Source organism: Sorex araneus, chromosome 1 (genome assembly GCF_027595985.1).
Source record: "Sorex araneus isolate mSorAra2 chromosome 1, mSorAra2.pri, whole genome shotgun sequence".
Taxonomy (NCBI): domain Eukaryota; kingdom Metazoa; phylum Chordata; class Mammalia; order Eulipotyphla; family Soricidae; genus Sorex; species Sorex araneus.
This window is the reverse complement of record NC_073302.1, coordinates 276,567,132-276,585,354: the sequence shown is the minus strand read 5'-3', so window position 1 is coordinate 276,585,354 and position 18,223 is coordinate 276,567,132. Positions and strand designations below refer to the sequence as shown.

At 37.2% G+C, this 18,223-nt stretch overlaps 1 pseudogene; it reads left to right on the top strand.

The window, feature by feature from the left end:
• The window catches only part of LOC101548109 (torsin-1A-like), a 109,535-nt pseudogene extending 97,535 nt beyond the window's left edge, over window positions 1-12,000 (top strand).
• The last annotated feature ends 6,223 nt before the right edge of the window (window positions 12,001-18,223 follow it).

Here is an 18,223-nt window from a genome sequence, read left to right as displayed (position 1 = left end):
GGTAATTCCTGACTGCAGAGTCAGGAGTAACCCCTGTGCATTGCTGGGTGTGACCCAAAAAGTAAAAAAAAAAAAGCATATAATTTTAAAGAAATTATAATTGGGAAAACTTACCTTTATTCACTTTAATGTATATTTGTTAATATAACATTGCATTATATTATATAATTTTAGATATTCATCAGTTAAATCAACAGCAGTATGAACTGAATTTTATTCACTAATTTATATAGATTTTAGAAACACTCCCAGTGGTATTGAGGAATTATTCCTGTGTCAGTGGTGTGGGATGCTCTGGAGAGCTCTCACTGTTAGGGATTCAAAACTAAAGTCTACTACATGCAAAGCTTGTTCTCCAGCTAATTGGCCAATGTCTTCAGCCATCTGTAAGTTAATTAAAATTTACCACTAAAATTCTATTTCTGTCCTAACCATGCAGTTTATTTAGTTTAAGAAAATTTACCACCCTTTGTTTTATTTTTTGTCTGTGATCAATAAATTATTTCTACAATCTAAAATATTCATTTTTTTAGTTAACCTTCTGTTTTCTTATTTATTTTAATTTGTTTTTATTCATGTTACATTGGAAGAAAAGACAGTAAATATGCATGTACGTAATATCACCATACTAAGCATATTACAAAATATTACAATTCGTCTATCACAGTCCACAGTCCACTGGTCAGATTTCAGTTCCTTGATTATCCCTATAATAACCAAAATTTTGTGATCAGTGTCAAAGTGTTTGTTTTCAGTAGATATTGTCTATTCTGCAATTTAATCAATTTATATAAAAAGCATATGTTAAATGCATCTTGTATTTTTCTTCTGACTTAATTTAGCATGTGTTCCTTTATTTATTTATTTTTTGGTCACACCAGGCGATGCACAGGGGTTACTCCTGGCTCATGAACTCAGGACTGACTCCTAGCAGTGCTCTGTGGACCATATGGGATGTTGGGGATCGAACCCAGGTTGTCTGTGTGCAAGACAAACGCCCTACTCTCTGTGTTATAGCTCCAGCCCACGTTCCTTCATTTTCATCTATGTTTTGTAGAATAAAATCATGGTTTCATCTTTCCTGGTGGATGAAATAGTATTCCATTGTAAATCTTTACTAAAATTCTTTATGCACTTTCCTGTCCTTGGACAATTAGAGTTGTTTTAGGTCCTGAAAATTGTATAATAAAATTCAAGGAACAGAGATCTGCATGTACCTTTAGAATTACTGTTTGTCTGCTCTTTGGATGGAAATGTAAGAGTGGAAAGCTGGATCATGTTTAATTTCATTTTGAATCATATCTCTTCATTCTCAGCACTGAAAAACAAATTATCAAATGCTTCCTTTCCTGCAGGTCTGACTTTGTGGGGGGGGAACTCAAAACAATAATAGTGAGTTTTTTGTTGAAATATTGAATGTAATCAAAGTAAAGAGAAAGTAAAGTGAAATTTATCAGCTACACAGTGGGGGGTGGGGGGGGAGGTTTACTGTGGGTTTTGGTGGTGGAATATGTGCACTGCTGAAGGGATGGGTTTTCGAGCATTGTGTAACTGAGATTTAAGCCTGAACTTGTAACATTTATAACTTTCCACATGGTGATTCAATAAAAAAAGTAAATAATTTAAAAAAAAAATCTCCACACTAACTTCTATCATTTCTGAGGAAATTTGCAGCACCATTACCCCGGCAGTGAATGAGGGTTTCATTTTCTTTGTTCCCTTGCATTTTTTTTGCTTGTTTGGGTGGTTGTGTGGTTTATTTGGGGGAGTCGGAGGGTACAAAGGGCCCGTGGTACTTGGTTATTTTCTTCCTGGCTCTGTACTAAGGGATCATTCGTGACGGTGAGCAAGAGGCTGTATTCTGGCTTTGGCCCCAGGGTTCTCTTTTCTTCACATTCTCTCCAGCACAGGTTCTGGAACTTTTTACACAGGCCATTCTCCCTGACTTAAGGTGATTCTTCTGGCTTTGCTCTGAAATTCTCTGCTAAGCAACAATGAGGAGCACATTATAATGTGCTGCCTGGCGTTGGCTTTCCGTGTACCTTTTGTAGATAATAGTCTGTTCAGAGCTGCGCCTCATTTTTAATGAAGTTTTTTTTGTTTTCAGGATTTAAAAAAATTATTAATAAATAGGCATTGCAGGCCCTTTTTTAGGTGCATGGTATGCTACTATTTCCTCCTTTTTTATAAGGTGTCCTTTTCTGGGGAGAGGGCTACATTGAATATGCATAATGTTTTGTGTAAGATTACCATCCTGTCAGTATTAAGTCTTTCAATTCAAGAGCACGAACTATTTTCTGTTTCAGTGTGTCTTTTATTTTGTGTAATAGTAGCATATTTGTTGATGCATCATTTTTTCACTTTGTTTGTTTGGATCTTTTGTTGGTTTTTGAGCAACAGAAGGCAGTGCTCATTGCTCATTCTAGGCTCATTGCTTAGAGGTCATTCCTGGCGGTTCCCAGGATCAGTGCAGTCTCTGGAATAAAACCCGAGTCACAAACAATCAAGACAAAGGCTTCAACCCCTGTACTATCTCTCTTATACCTTTACCTCATTTATTACGTATTTCCATGTAAAATTAGAATTATTTTGTTCCCTAAATTATTTCCAAGTGCTTACAAAGGACAGGTAAAAAGTTAATTTTGAAGGCTTATTTTAAAACATGTTACTTAAGCCATCTGAGTCTGATATTTTGCTTTATATAGATTATTGTTTTGAGTATAGCTCTAATTTTCTTGCTTGTAATTACCCTGCTTAGGTTTCCTGTTTCTTCATGATTCAGTTTTGTACGGTTCCCTGATTCTAAAAATGCATCCATTTCCTCCTTGTAATGTAATGTTATGGCATATAATAGTAGAGTAATTTATCATAGTGTGTATTTAAAACATAAAATTAATAAATTGGTAGGTTGATACTGTTTACTTCTTTTGTAAATTAGTTCCCATAGATATTACTAATCATAGGATAATTATAACAAAACAAAAGTAAAGTATGGTTTAAGAATTCATATTATAAATTCAAAAGAGAAAATAGGAAACAGAAAATACCCCAATATTTAGAAGATATATTTTAAAGATAACTACAACAATAAAATCAAAGCCATGTTTTGACTAAAGTATTACTATTAGTAATATAATATAATGGCAATACAATGCCTGAAATAAAATAAATAATGAATAATTATGTTTATATATTCATAGGTTGTCCTTGCATATAGAGCCTGGCAAGCTGCCCATGGGGTATTTGATATGCCAAAAACAGTAACACAGCTGTGGTTTGCAAAAGAGATAGAGAGAGGTCATCATGTTCAGTCTACAGTCTACTTTCAGCCCGCATCTCCCATCCTGAGCAGATCCTCCAGACCCCCTTTACTTGGTGTTCCCTTCTCTATTAGGGTTGCCCTTTTCCCCAGCATGTGCAGCCAGCTTCCCAGTCATGGAACAAACCACCTGGTACTTATCACGACTATTCTTGGGTGTTAATCTCCCATTCTATTGCTTTATATTCCACAGATGAGTGCAATCTTTCTATGTCTGTCCCTCTATTTCTGACTTATTTCACTTAGCATGATACTTTCCATGTGGATCCACTTGTATGCAAATATCATGACTTCATTTTTTTCTGACAGCTGCATAGTATTCCATTGTGTAGATGTACCCAGTTTTTTTAACCAGTCATCTGTTCTCGGGCACTCAGTTTTTTTTTCCAGATTCTGGGTATTGTAAACAGTGCTGCAACGAACATACAAGTGCACGTCATTTCTACTATACTTTTTTGCCTCTCCAGGATATGTTCCAGAAGTGGTATTGCTGGGTCAAATGGGAGCTCAATTTCTAACTTTTTGAGAAGTGTCCATATTGTTTTCCAAAAGGGCTTAGCCAGTTGGCATTCCCATCAACAGTGAAGGATCCCACCAGCAGATGGAGTGAAGGAGGGTCCCTTTCTCCTCACATCCATGACAGCTTTTGTTTTTTTGGATGTGTGCCAGTCTATTTGGTGTGAAATGATATCTCATAGTTGTTTTGATCTGTATCTCCCTGGTGATTAGTGACGAAGAGCATTTATTCATGTGCCTTTTGGCCATTCGGATATCTTCTTTGAGAAAGTTTCTCTTCATCTTCATTTCCCCATTTTCTGATGGGGTTGGATATCTTCTTTTTGTAGAGTTCAACTAGAGCCTTGTATATCCTTAATATCAACCCCTTATCCCATGGGTATTGGGTAAATAGCCTTTCCCATTCTGTTGACTGTCCTTGTATTTTGGTCACTGTTTCTTTTGATGTGCAGAAGCTTCTTAGTTTAAGATAGTCCCATTTGTTTTTTTTGTTTGTTTGTTTGTTTTTTATTAAATTTATTTATTTTTAATTAGAGAATCACCGTGAGGGTACAGTTACAGATTTATACACTTTTGTGCTTATACTTCCCTCATACAAAGTTTGGGAACCCCTCCCTTCACCAGTGCCCATTCTCCACCACCCGTAAACCCAGTGTCCCTCCCACCCTCCCCAATCCCATCTCCCCCCCACCCCACCCTGCCACTGTGGCAAGGCATTCCCTTCTGTTTTCTCTCTCTAATTAGCTGTTGTGGTTTGCAATAAAGGTGTTGAGTGGCCGCTGTGCTCAGTCTCTAGCCCTCATTCAGCCCGCAACTCCCTTCCCCCACATGGCCTTCGACTACAATGTAGTTGGTGATCGCTTCTCTGAGTTGACCTTTCCCCGGAACGTGAGGCCAGCCTCGAAGCCATGGAGTCAACCTCCTGGTACTTATTTCTACAGTTCTTGGGTGTTAGTCTCCCACTCTGTTATTCTATATACCATAGATGAGTGCAATCTTTCTATGTCTGTCTCTCTCTTTCTGACTCATTTCACTCAGCATGAAACTTTTCATGCCCATCCACTTGACTACAAAATTCTTGACCTCCTATTTTCTAACAGCTGCATAGTATTCCATTGTATAGATGTACCAAAGTTTCCTCAACCAGTCATCCGTTCTGGGGCATTCGGGTTTTTTCCAGATTCTGGCTATTGTAAACAGTGCTGCGATGAACATACATGTGCAGATGTTGTTTCGATTGTACTTTTTTGCCTCTCTGGGATATATTCCCAGCAGTGGTATTGCTGGGTCAAATGGGAATTCAATATCTAATTTTTTGAGAATCGTCCAAATTGTTTTCCAGAAGGGCTGAACCAGTCGGCATTCCCACCAGCAGTGAAGAAGGGTCCCTTTCTCCCCACATCCTCTCCAACAGCGGTTGCTTTTGTTCTTTTGGATGTGTGCTAGTCTCTGTGGTGTGAGGTGGTATCTCAAGGTTGTTTTGATCTGCATCTCTCTGATGATTAGTGATGCAGAGCACTTTTTCATGTGCCTTTTGGCCATTCGTATTTCTTCCTTGGTAAAGTTTCTGTTCATTTCTTCGCCCCATTTTTTGATGGGGTTGAATGTTTTCTTCTTGTAGAGTTCAACCAGTGCTTTATATACCATTGATATCAACCCCTTATCTGATGGGTATTGTGTAAATATCCTTTCCCATTCTGTGGATAGTCTTTGTATTCTGGTCACTGTATCTCTTGCGGTGCAGAAGCTTTTTAGTTTAATGTAGTCCCATTTGTTGATCTCTGTTTTTACTAGATTGCTTAGTTCCGTGTCACCTTTGAAGATACCTTTATCTTCAATATCGTGGAGGGTTTCGCCGACCTTGTCTTCAATGTACCTTATGGTTTGTGGTCTAATGTTGAGGTCTTTAATCCATTTTGATCTGACTTTTGTGCATGGTGTCAGGTCAAGGTCTAAACCCATTTTTTTGCATGTGGTTGTCCAGTTGTGCCAGCACCATTTGTTAAAGAGGCTTTCCTTGCTCCACTTCACATCTCTTGCTCCCTTATCAAAGATTAGATGGTCATACATTTGGGGTTGTGTGTAGGGATATTCCACCCTGTTCCATTGGTCTACGGCTCTGCCTTTGTTCCAGTACCATGCTGTTTTAATTGTTACTGCTTTGTAGTAAAGTTTGAGGTTGGGGATGGTGATGCCTCCCATCATCTTTTTCCCAAGAATTGTTTTAGCTATCCTTGGACGTTTGTTATTCCATATGAATTTTAGGATTGCTTGATCCATTTCTTTGAAGAATGTCATGGGTATACTTAAAGGGATCGCATTGAATCTGTATAATGCTTTAGGGAGTATTGCCATTTTGACAACATTGATTCTCCCTATCCACGAGCAGGGTATATGTTTCCATTTCCTCATGTCCTCTTTGATTTCATGGAGTAGCGTTATGTAGTTTTCTTTGTAAAGGTCTTTTACTTCCTTGGTTAAGCTAATTCCGAGGTACCTGATTTTCTGGGGCACGATTGTGAATGGGATTGCTTTTTTCATGTCCCTTTCCTCTGCCTCATTGTTTGCATATATGAAGGCCATGGATTTTTGGGTATTGATTTTGTAGCCTGCAACTTTACTGTATAAGTCTATTGTTTCTAAGAGTTTCTTAGTAGAGGTTTTAGGCTTCTCTAGATATAGTATCATGTCGTCTGCAAATAGTGAGAGTTTGATTTCTTCCCTTCCTATCTGGATGCCCTTGATCTCTTTTTCTTGTCTAATAGCTATCGCAAGTACTTCCAGTACTATATTGAAGAGGAGTGGTGAGAGTGGGCATCCTTGTCTTGTGCCTGATCTCAGAGGAAAGGCCCTTAGTTTTTCCCCGTTGAGGATAATGCTTGCCGTAGGCTTGTGATAGATGGCTTCGACTAAGATAGTCCCATTTGTTAATCTCTGTTTCCACTTGCTTGGCCAGCAGCTTGTCAACTTTGAAGATACGTTTAGCTTCAATGCCATGGAGCGTTTTGTAAAACTTGTCTTCAATGTACGTTATGGATTCTGGTCTGATGTTGAGGACTTTAATCTATTTTGATCTGATTTTTGTACATGATGTTAGGTAGAGATTGGAGTCCATTTTTTAGCATGTAGCTGTCCAGTTTTGCTGGCAATATTTGTTAAAGAGGTTTTCTTTGCTCCACTTCATGTTTAGTGCACCCTTATCAAAGATTAGGTGATCATATATTTAAGGGTGTGTATAAGGATATTCCACCCTGTTCCATTGGTCCTCGGCTCTGCCTTTGTTCCAATACCATCCTGTTTTAACTATTACTGCTTTGTAGTAGAGTTTAAAGTTGTGGGGGGTGGTGATGCCTCCCATCTTCTTTTCCCCAGGAATTGCTTTAGCTACTCGTGGGGGTTTGTTGTTCCATATGAATTTTGGAGTGTTTTATCTATTTATTTGAAGAATGTCATGGGTATCCTTATAGGGATCACATTTAATCTGTATGATTCTTTGGGGAGTATTGCCATTTTGACAATGTTAATTCTCCCAATCCATGAGCAGAGCAAATGTTTCTATTTCCTCATGACCTCTTTTATTTCTTGGAGTAGCATTTTCTACTTTTCTTTGTACAGGTCTTCTACCTCCTTAGTTAAGCTGATTCTGAGGTACTTGATTTTCTGTGGCATGATTGTGAACGGGAATGCTTTATTCATGTCACTTTCTTCTGTCTCATTATTTGCATATAGGAAAGCCATGGACTTTTGAGTATTGACTTTATAGCCTGCAATTTTACTGAACAAGTCTATGGTTTCTAGGAGTTTCTTGGTAGAGGATTTAGGGTTCTCTAGATATAGGAACATATCATAAGTGAATAGTGAGAGCTGAATTTCTTCCTTTCCTATCTGGATGCCCTTAATATCTTTTTTTCTTGCCTAACTGCTATTGCAAGTATTTCCAGTACTATATTGAACAGAAGTGGTGAGAGTGGGCAACATTGTCTTGTCCCTGACCTTAGTGGCCTTTATTTTTTCCCCATTGAGGATAATAACTCATTTACACAGCTTTTTAAACTGCTGACCATTGCAAAAATATTACTATATAAACCAGCTTGGCTTATAATGAAATGACTGTACGTTTCATACAGTCCTCCCTACCCCATCTTCATCTCTCATTCACTCTCTCCAGCTGATGTTCCACTAGATGCATGGAACACGGCAAGAAGATACGTATAATTATAGTTTATTAATAGTAAATGTACCTTTAAGATTTGCAGACATATATATGTCCAGGTTCCTCAAAAAAAAAAAAAGAGTAGTACCAGCATCATCCCTCCTACCACTCCAGTGGGACCATTGGTGGTGTAAAAGGTGTAAAATGGGCACTGGTGGAGGGATGGGTACTCTATCATTGTATGACTGAAACACAAGCATGGAAGTTTACGTCTGTAACTGTACCTAACGGTGATTCACTGTCACTGTCACTGTCATCACGTTGCTCATCGATTTGTTTGAGCAGGCACCAGTAACATCGCTCATTGAGAGACTTATTGTTACTGTTTTTGGCATATCCAATACACACGGGTAGCTTGCCAGGCTCTGCCTCGCGGGCGGGCTCAGTACTCTCCGTAGCTTGCCGGGCTCTCCGAGAGGGGCCGAGGAATCGAATTCAGGTCGGCTGCATGAAAGGCGAAAGCCCAACCACTATTCTATCGCTCCAGCCCAACGGTGATTCACTAATAAAAAATTAAAAGAAAAAAAAGAATTTAAAAAAACATAAGTGTAGTACCTATTCCACCATGTTCTACCAAACTAGATAATATGAGTTAAGTCAAAATATAAACAGACACAGAAAAATAGTTTTTCTTGGAGACCACACCTAGAGGCATTAGTGTGGGCTTTTAGCTGGCTCCACACTCAGAGTTCTGGGGACTTTCAAGGGACATTTGAATACGGATATCAAACCCGGATTGCCACATGGAGGACAGGCACCTTACCTGTTGTACTATATTTCAGGACCCCAAACAGAGGTGTTTTTTTCTTTCTTTTTTGCTTTTTGGGTCACACGTGGCGATGCACAGGGGTTACTCCTGGCTCTGCACTCAGGAATCACTCCTGGCGGTGCTCAGGGGACGATATGGGATGCTGGGAATCAAACCCAGGTCGACTGCATGCAAGGCAAATGCCTTACCCGCTGTGCTACTGCTTCAGCCCCAGCAAACAGAGGTTTTAAGCAGCTAACAAATATATTTGAAACAGGAAAATGTTAATTAAAAAATGAAAATACATTAATAATTATGGTAACTTTAAATATGTGATTAAATAAAAAATATACTGCTTTCAAAAGATGAAACTATGTACTATATATAAAGTCAGTATATATGTATATAAACATGTATATATGTACATATCCGCAATATATACACTAGTAGGTTTAAAATAAGAGTAAAAATGAATCAACTTTTTTTTCAAAAGTAGATTTCTTAATTTGAAGAATTTGAATTTTACTACAAAGGAGGAAAACTAGCATTATAATAATAAATTAATCAATTTTGATGGAAGCTGCATTCATTATTAATTTACAGGTTATCAGTCAGAGAACTTCAGCATACACAAGGCACAGTCAGGTAGAACCAACAGGAAAGAGAAAAGAACTCAGAATGTTATAAAAAAAATTATTCTTCATCTCTGAGAAATTGGAGTAAAATAAGTATATAAAAATATAATACTTCACTTCACTTGCAACACTTGTCTTCCCGTTGATCTTCGATTTGCTCAAGCGGGTGCCAGTAGCATATCCATTTGTCCCTGTTGCATGATAGTGTAGCCCAATGATATCTGATATATAATACGATGATATATAATACATAGCATATAAATTATATAATTCATACATTGTTTAAAATTTCATTATAAAACACACCCATGACATTTTAAATGTTTTTAAATTGGACAGGGGATATTAGTATACTGTTGGGTTATATCATGAAATAAAACCAAGTGCAATTAAATATATTGCATATTCTCAAATTGCTTTTTCTTCACACGAATCACGAATCATGAAATCCCATTGATCATAGATTTCTCAAGCGGGCTCAGTAACGTCTCATTCGTCCTATCCCTGAGATTTTAGAAGCCTCTCTCCACTTGGCCTTCCCAACAATGCCACATTAGAGGCTCTTTCAGGGTCAGGGGAATGAGAGCCTGCTTGTTACTGGCTTTGGCATATGAATACACCAGGGGAAGCTTGCAAGGCTCTCCCATGTGGGCAGAAAACTCTCAGTAGTTTGCTAGTTTCTCCCAGAGATAGAAGTAGATTATAAGAAAAAGCGGCAGAAAGTCTCTTGCCCATATGCCTGGCTGTCTTTCCCGGGGCCCCTCAGAGGGGATGGGCTCCAGCTTCCTTCCCCGCCCTGAGCAGAGCTCCCAGCGGCCAAAGACCACCGGAACCTAGCCACAGCCATGCTCGAGGCCCCTCTCCACACATTCGGACAGGCCTCACGCATGAAGGTACCGGCAGAGGAACCCAGGTGTGTGTAATCCCATCAACGGCCAACACCCAGAGACTTACAAGCAAGCTCCCAGAAGCAGCCGGCCGTGAGGCCCCTGGCGCTGACCGGCTCTTCCCTCTGCCCAGCGCTGCAGAAGGAGCTGGACAGCAAGCTCTTTGGACAGCAGCTGGTCAAGAAAGTCATCCTGAACGCGGTGTCCGGCTTCATCAGAAACCCCAGGCCCAGGAAGCCGCTCACCCTCTCCCTGCACGGGTGGACAGGCACGGGCAAGAATTTCATCAGCAAGATCATCTCCGAGAACATCTACGAGGGGGGCCTCCATCGCGACTATGTCCACCTGTTCGTGTCCACGCTGCATCCCCCGCCCCACGCTTCCAACCTCACCCTGTAGAAGGGCCAGTTACAAATGGGGGTCCACGTCTTCAGGTCCATCTTCATCTTCCACGAGATGGGCAAGATGTACACGGGCCTCCTAGACGCCATCAAGCCCGTCCTGGACTACTAGGAGCTGGTGGACCGCGTGTCCTACCGGAAGGCCATCTTCATCTTCCTCAGCAATGCTGGCGCCGAGGGGATCACGGCCGTGGCTCTGGACTTCTGCGGAGCGGGCGGCAGCAGGACGAGATCCAGCTGAGGGACGTGGAGCACACGTCAAGGTATTAGGCTTCGTGTCCGGCTTCGACAACAAGAACAGCGGGGTCCGGCACAGTTTTTTCTTAGTACAATAAATTAGAAATCAGTAATATATAATGTATTCTAGGTACTATAACATACATACTAAGTGATATGTTTTATGTGCTACATATAAATGTACTCTTAACTCCTTTATAAAAATTCCTTTCCTTTAACCATTTACTACAGCACTCTCACTATTTATGAAAAATTTTATTTTTAATTTAATTTAATTTCAAGATTTTTTACTTTCTTGAAGTCAAAATATACCAAGTAGAAAGGAGTCTATTTTTCATACAGCAGGATAATTTTTTCTTACACATAGATTATTGAAAAACTATAGAAATTAAAGTGTTAAGTAGTCTTCAATACTTAAGGCTACAAGCTTTCAATCTGTAGACACTGTAGGAAAGTCATATCACCTGTGCATTTATTAGAAATAAAAATTCTTGCTTTGTATGTCAGAAACTCCAAAACTCAAGATTTGGGGCCTAATACCTTGAGTTTTATCATTTTTCCCAGATGATTGCCGTATAGACATTAGTTTGAAAAAAAAAAAACTGTTTTTAAGACATTTCACTAGCTTCCTGTCAGAGATTCATACTTTGTATAGTTCACAGTGTCATGGGCTATGAGAAACACATTTCTCAATTAGCATTTACATGCAAGAAGATAAATTTGTAATGGGCAAATTTAGACTTATGAAGTAAATCAATGAAAGTAGATGAAAGAAAATTATGACTCATGACTAGATATTTATCTCCAAATTCACCAACCTAAGTAAATTAAGTATAGATATTTTTGTCTTTTTTTTTTAAGTATAGAATTTTGGTATCTAATTGTATTTTGATAAAGTAGTTAGAAATCATGAATAATTACTGTGGAATAAGCCATACCACAATTCTAGCTCAGTAGGTTTTCAATAATAAAGTGAAACAAATATTATCTTTAATAAAAACTTCTGAAAATTTTAATGTTTGGAATACAAAAAGTATTGTATAGATTACTTTATTCTGTGTATCTGTGAAACTAGTTGATCATTTATAAACTTTACAAAAACCATATCAATGTATCACTGTCATTCAGTTGCACATTGATTTGCTTGAGAGGGTACCAGTAACTGTTTTTGACATATCGATACACCATGGGTAGCTTGCCAAGCTCTGTCGTGTGGGCGAGATACTCTTGGAAGCTTGCCAGGCTCTCCGAGAGGGGCAAAGTAATTGAACCCAGGTCTGCTGTGTGCAAGGCAAATGTCCTACCTGCTATGCTATCGCTCCAGTGATACAAAAACAAGTATCAAAAATATTAGTTTCTCAAATAATGCTTTTTTAGTTGGTGTTTGTAATACAAAATATAACATGAGGTACCTTAGGGAGAGTATCCATGGAGTGATTCAATCATTTGCTTAACATTTTTTAATTTAGCTAAAATAATATTTTCTCAAACAATACATTTGTGTCTGAACGTTTTTGAAACATTTGACTCAAATAAACAACTGGTTAATTCAGTATGTTCTTCAAGCCAACCATATAGAAGAACTTTAGAATAACATAAAAACTATAATATGAAGAGTCTCAACATTTTCAAATGTTCCATTAAAATTCTAAGCATATTGAATTATTCATTTTTTCATTTGGTCTCATGAATTTATGAAATTTTGCTCAAGCGTTGAATTTCTAAAGTGCAAACATCCATACTAATTAAAATTCAGTCACAACAGACAAGCTTAATTGTGACCAAAATGCTCCAGAGAAAATTATAGTAGATTATTTCAAGTCTGGGTATTTCAAGAACTTCTATTTTATGCCAAGATTCTCTTGTTAATATTTCTGTGTCTTTTATTTATGATCTTCTTACAATGAATTTTACTTCCAAGGCAGTTTTAAAAGAAAGAATACTATTTCTAGTTCAAGAAAAACTTAATGACAACAAAAATTATTTTGATTTATCTGTTTTGTAGATGTTAACGTAGAAATGAAAGAAAGCCATGTGTTAATTTTAAATACAGCAAACATAGCAGCAGGATATTCTATACAATATTTAGGCCAAAACGGGTGTTCACAGTTGAACTCAGGCACTATACCCTTTTAACTTTAGAAGATCAACGAAATTGTCTGTCGTGTCATTATTTCATGTATAAAATTGTCAATTCAGAAGCATTAAAATAGAAACTAAAATATTTAGCTTGTTTGAAAATTCTAATTTTGTTTTGAATGTATAGTTTGTAAATCTCAACTTTATCAAAATTATGATGTATTTTACAAAAACATCTTAGGTTTTCTACTATATAATAATAGTACAGATTTCAGAATATCAGATAGTTCAAAACCAGAAGTTTGTTTCCTTTTTATAAAGGTCCAATGTGGATTTCCTGATCAGCAGGTAATTCTTTTCAATTATGAGTCAGATTTCCGTGCTATAAATCATTTGGTTCTCTCATTCCCTAGAGCCTTGTTATTGCAAGAATCCTGCTGGAATAGAAAGGAATAGCCAGATATTCATTGGGAAGGAAAATACTTGTTAAATTTTATCTTGAAATAGAACCATCCATTTTCTTGCCCACTCTAGATTATCCTATGGTTATATCAAAACGCGAGGTACATCAGGAAATGCAGAATAGCTGTCTGGGTAGGAAAATAAAGTGGACTTGGTGAATTAATAACAATCTTTGCTATGTTTAATTAACAAGCAATGCAACATAAATCTAGTACTTTTCAGAAAGCTTTATAGAGATGAAATGATGTCATTCTACCATAATTTAAATGTTCCCCATAGTAGAAGTACCTGAATGATAAAAATGAGAATAAATTGGTGATAACAACAAAAAGAAAGTTCTGGAAAAATATACTAGTGCATGAAACAAAAAACAAGACTATATCTTGCATTTTTTTATCTACCCCTGTATGATACATGTCCAATTTGCCTAAGGTGTCAATAGGGAAAATTAAGGGTGATGTTTATATTTAAATGAAATTCAGATATTAGGGTTAATTAGAGGTGATTATCAGTGTCTCTTATTCACTTAACACAGAAGAATAGATAGAATCAAAATATATTTAAAAAACAATTAGAATTTAAACATTCTGAATACGCGATCTTGTTTAAGCCCTTCACTAATTTGGTGACTCTGGGGGATTTCCTTAATTAGTCTCCTTTTCTAAGGTAACTTTCTACTTTGAAGATTTAGAGGACTCTCTGAGATCACTCAATGCAACTGTTCTACTCAAAAAGGACAAGCTGAAAATAGTTGGTGCTATTTTAAGCCTTTCATATCTCCTATTTCGATTTTTCTTCCTAACCTGTGGCCTATTTTTCCAGCATTTTAATAAGTATTTATAACATTTATTTTCCTCAATCAAAAATCATTGCTCCCTAATATAAGTGGGCTTCTACCAATGAAACGGATTATCTGCATCAGACCACAGATTGAGCTCATCATATTTCAAGCATTCCATCAGAGTAGCACGAAAAGAATATTTGTCTTCGCTGCTGTTTTTGTGAACCTTATCGGTTCCTTGGGAAAAAAAAGGGTTCCGGGGCTGGTTAGTACAGTGGTTACATTGCTTACCTTGCACACAGCTCACCCGTATCCATCCCTGGCACCCCTCTATGATCCACTGAGCCTGCCAGAAGTGATTTTCAGGCACAGAGCCAGGTATATGTCATGGCTCCTTGGTGCAGCCCAAGAATACCACCCCCCCCCACACACACACAATAAAAAATAGGAAAAGGAAAACCCTAGGCCAGCACCCAGCGGAGCTCCACTTGTTGTGAGGGTAGCTTCTTTCTCCAGCCAAGCCAACTCACAGTGAGTGTCCCACCTGGCCCGGCAGCAAAAAGAACCAGCCTGGCTCTCCAGATAACAAAGTCTGAGCCAGAAGCCCCAAGCCCGATCCCATCCCAGAGGACCGCTACTTATCAGTAGCTTCTACAGACCAGAAATTAGACAGAGGTCCAGAGGGAAGCCGCGGAGCTGTAACCTCACCCTTCAGGAATACTGCAGGGCAACAGTGTGAAGTGGAATAAGGAAGCCTCTTGGCCACATGAAGACCTCAGTGTCGGATCAAAAAGTGGGAGACAGACGATCAACAGAAACCTCCTCAGAGCTTTGAGTAATCAAACCCTGCAACTGTTTCTATTTTAACAGAAACACTCTTTCATGGACTGATCATCCCACATGTTCGCTGCAGAATAATGGGGCAGAGCCAAGCCATCAAAGGCACGCACCCTTCTGGTTTAGACAGATGCACAGATTAAGATCATAATAGCTTTGGGAGAGGGAAAATGTGTATTTAGAATTTGAGACAATGTACAGTGTTCACATAGAAGGAATAGCAACTCGTGGCAGTTGAGGATGTGAGGGCAATCTGGTTACAACATCTGTCAGCGCACTGATGACCAAAATGGATTTAGCTACTCTGGCTGGCTATGTCGCTGTCCCTTCCTAACTCACTGCTTTGTGTGTGTGCCTCCAGGAGTTTTATACTGGGTTAAAAAGGAAATCCTCTTCTGGAAGGGAAATGGAGATCAAATAGTTGCATTAGAATGAGTGCTTATTATTAAAATCATAAATATTTGAGTATTTACTTAAGCTTCCAGACACTTTTGAAGGCTTAGAAAACTGATTTAAAACATTTTATTTCATTTTAGCAATGTGATTTGTAATACTACTGACACTAGGGTTTCGTGTGTAAAACATCCCAGCCTCATACACTCCACAAGAGATTCCTCTATACCCCTCCATCGTCAGAGTGCCACCCCTTGAGCATAGATGCTAAGAAGTGAAATTGCTTGAACTGACCTTAAGAAAAAAGTTTAGGGGCTGAAGTGATAGCACAGCAGGTAGGGCGTTTGCCTTGCATGAGGCCACCCTGGGTTTGATTCCCAGTATCCCATATGGTCCCTTGAACACTGCCAGGAGTAATTTCTGAGTGCATGAACCAGGAGTAACCCCTGTGCATCGCAGGGTGTGACCCAAACATCCAAAAAAATAAAAAATAAAAATAAAAATAAAGTATGGCCAGAGGGATAACAAAGCTAAACAAACAAACAAAAACTTTGTTTTATTATGAAAAAAGTAGGTAGTCAGCGGTAGGAAAGCAGCTAAATGGTAAAGCATTTGCTTGTGTGTATGAGGCCCTGGATTCAATTCCTGTCATTATAGTAAATAAAGGCAAGTGAGTCAAGAGTTCCACATTTCCTGTGAGGTTATTTATGAGGTTATCATAAATCAGAAGGCAATAATGACAAAAGAAATGACCCTTCTTTATTTTGAAATTCCAATTTTAAAATTAGATAACATAAAGCAACAATTTTTAAATTTATGTTTTACCATAATATAGTTACAGGGAAGTCATCTATTCTATTTTACATTATCTACTTAATTGTATTTTTAATTAGAAAGATGAAATTTCTTTCATATTATTTAAATACCACCGCATAACAGAATAATATATGTTATTTGTATATGCATACATATGAATTATAAAATTTATCATTTAATCACTTTGTATTTATCACCTTATACTTTTCTTCTTTATCTTTCAGATCATTTTGTTTTATCACACACACTATTCTGTTGAAAATATAAAAACTGAATTATTTTAAAATAGGTAGATGATTCTGCTTCATTATGGCATTACTATTCAAGGTATTCTCACAAACTTTTCCTATACTCAGCCAGTCTGGAAGGGAAAATAAGGATTAAGTGAATTTAAAGCAACCTGGGAAATAAAGACTAGTGAACATGACTATTGTCTAGATATACCAATTATGTGCTTAACTCACACTTCAAGGAACATATTAAGTACCATGATTTCAGGAAGCTTGCTCTTTAGGTGTCTTATTCTGAAAGATTCAGCAAGGTCGATAATAATATAGCATCAGTCCATGCTTCATTAAAACTGAGAAATTGAGAAAAACTGTAGAATCTTAATGGAAGTTCTTTCTACATTTCAAGCAATAGTCTGAAATTCTCTTTACCAAATTTCAGAGATGCTTATAATTTAAAACAATGTCCTTTGGACAATAATTTTAGGAGAGCTTGGTTTTTTAATGTTAATTGGATAGACTGTATATAACAATCTTAGATTGAAGGAAATAAGAATGTGGGTATATGTTGGTGGGAGTGATGATGGATATATAATTACAATGAAGAAAACAATAGGTCAATTTTATTTCACAGGAAAAAGGAAAATATAAAACAGAATTTAGTGGTGTTTGGGGGGCTTGCCAAAGTTTGAGGAAATTAGATGATTTAAATATCAACATTTCATTAGTAAAATGTAAACTGTTAGCAAAAAAAAGTCTTTTGAAGCAATAAACTGATTAAGCAATTAATTATACGGGCATAAAATTCAATCCTTCTAAGAATTAATTAAATGTTAATTAATATTTTAATCTCATAAAATGTCTTTTTGAACAAACTGTAAAAATACATAAGAATTGTAAACACCAGAATAGAAAATGCGTTGTCCAAATTTGACTATGATAAAAATGTTTCTCACATATTTTAGTGATTCAAATGTAAATTTAAAAGCCTAAAATAATGTTACAATATATTTCTTAAATTTTATCACTTAAATCACTTATAATGCTCTTGGTTATGTGATTATCTGAAGTAGTCAAGATGCAATGCTTTAAAATATAGAAAAATATGCAAGTGAATTTAATGCTCAAAGATGGAAAAATTTTCTATAGTAAGATATTCAATATTGTATGATAAACACATTTTGAAACAGATTCAGTTATCAATCTTGTTTATAAAATATGAAACTTATAACAGGAAAATATGAAAATTTCCCCCAAGTGCTAATATTGGCATTCAAAGTTTCATAAACCTTGTGTATTAAGCATCTGTGTCCTCCATATTTTGAAATTATGCTTTGGATTCTAATTTTAATTTACTTTTCGACATAGAGATTGGAATCTTTGATATGATAAACATTACCACCTTTCATTATATTACTATACGTTTTAAACGTAGATATTCAATTTTTCCTTGAAAATTATTGCGGTTCCTAAAGCCATCCTTATGGCTACAATGGTGTCACCATTATGGACCTTGCAACAGTTTTCCTGTGAAAGTCTCATATGTGCAATTTCTTTGCAGATTCTTCTGGGAATTGCCAATCATTTTCAATTGCCTCTTTATTTCATTAAGTAATTTAAACAGGAGAACTTTTATTCATACCATGTGTGTTATGTGTAGTAACATACTTAG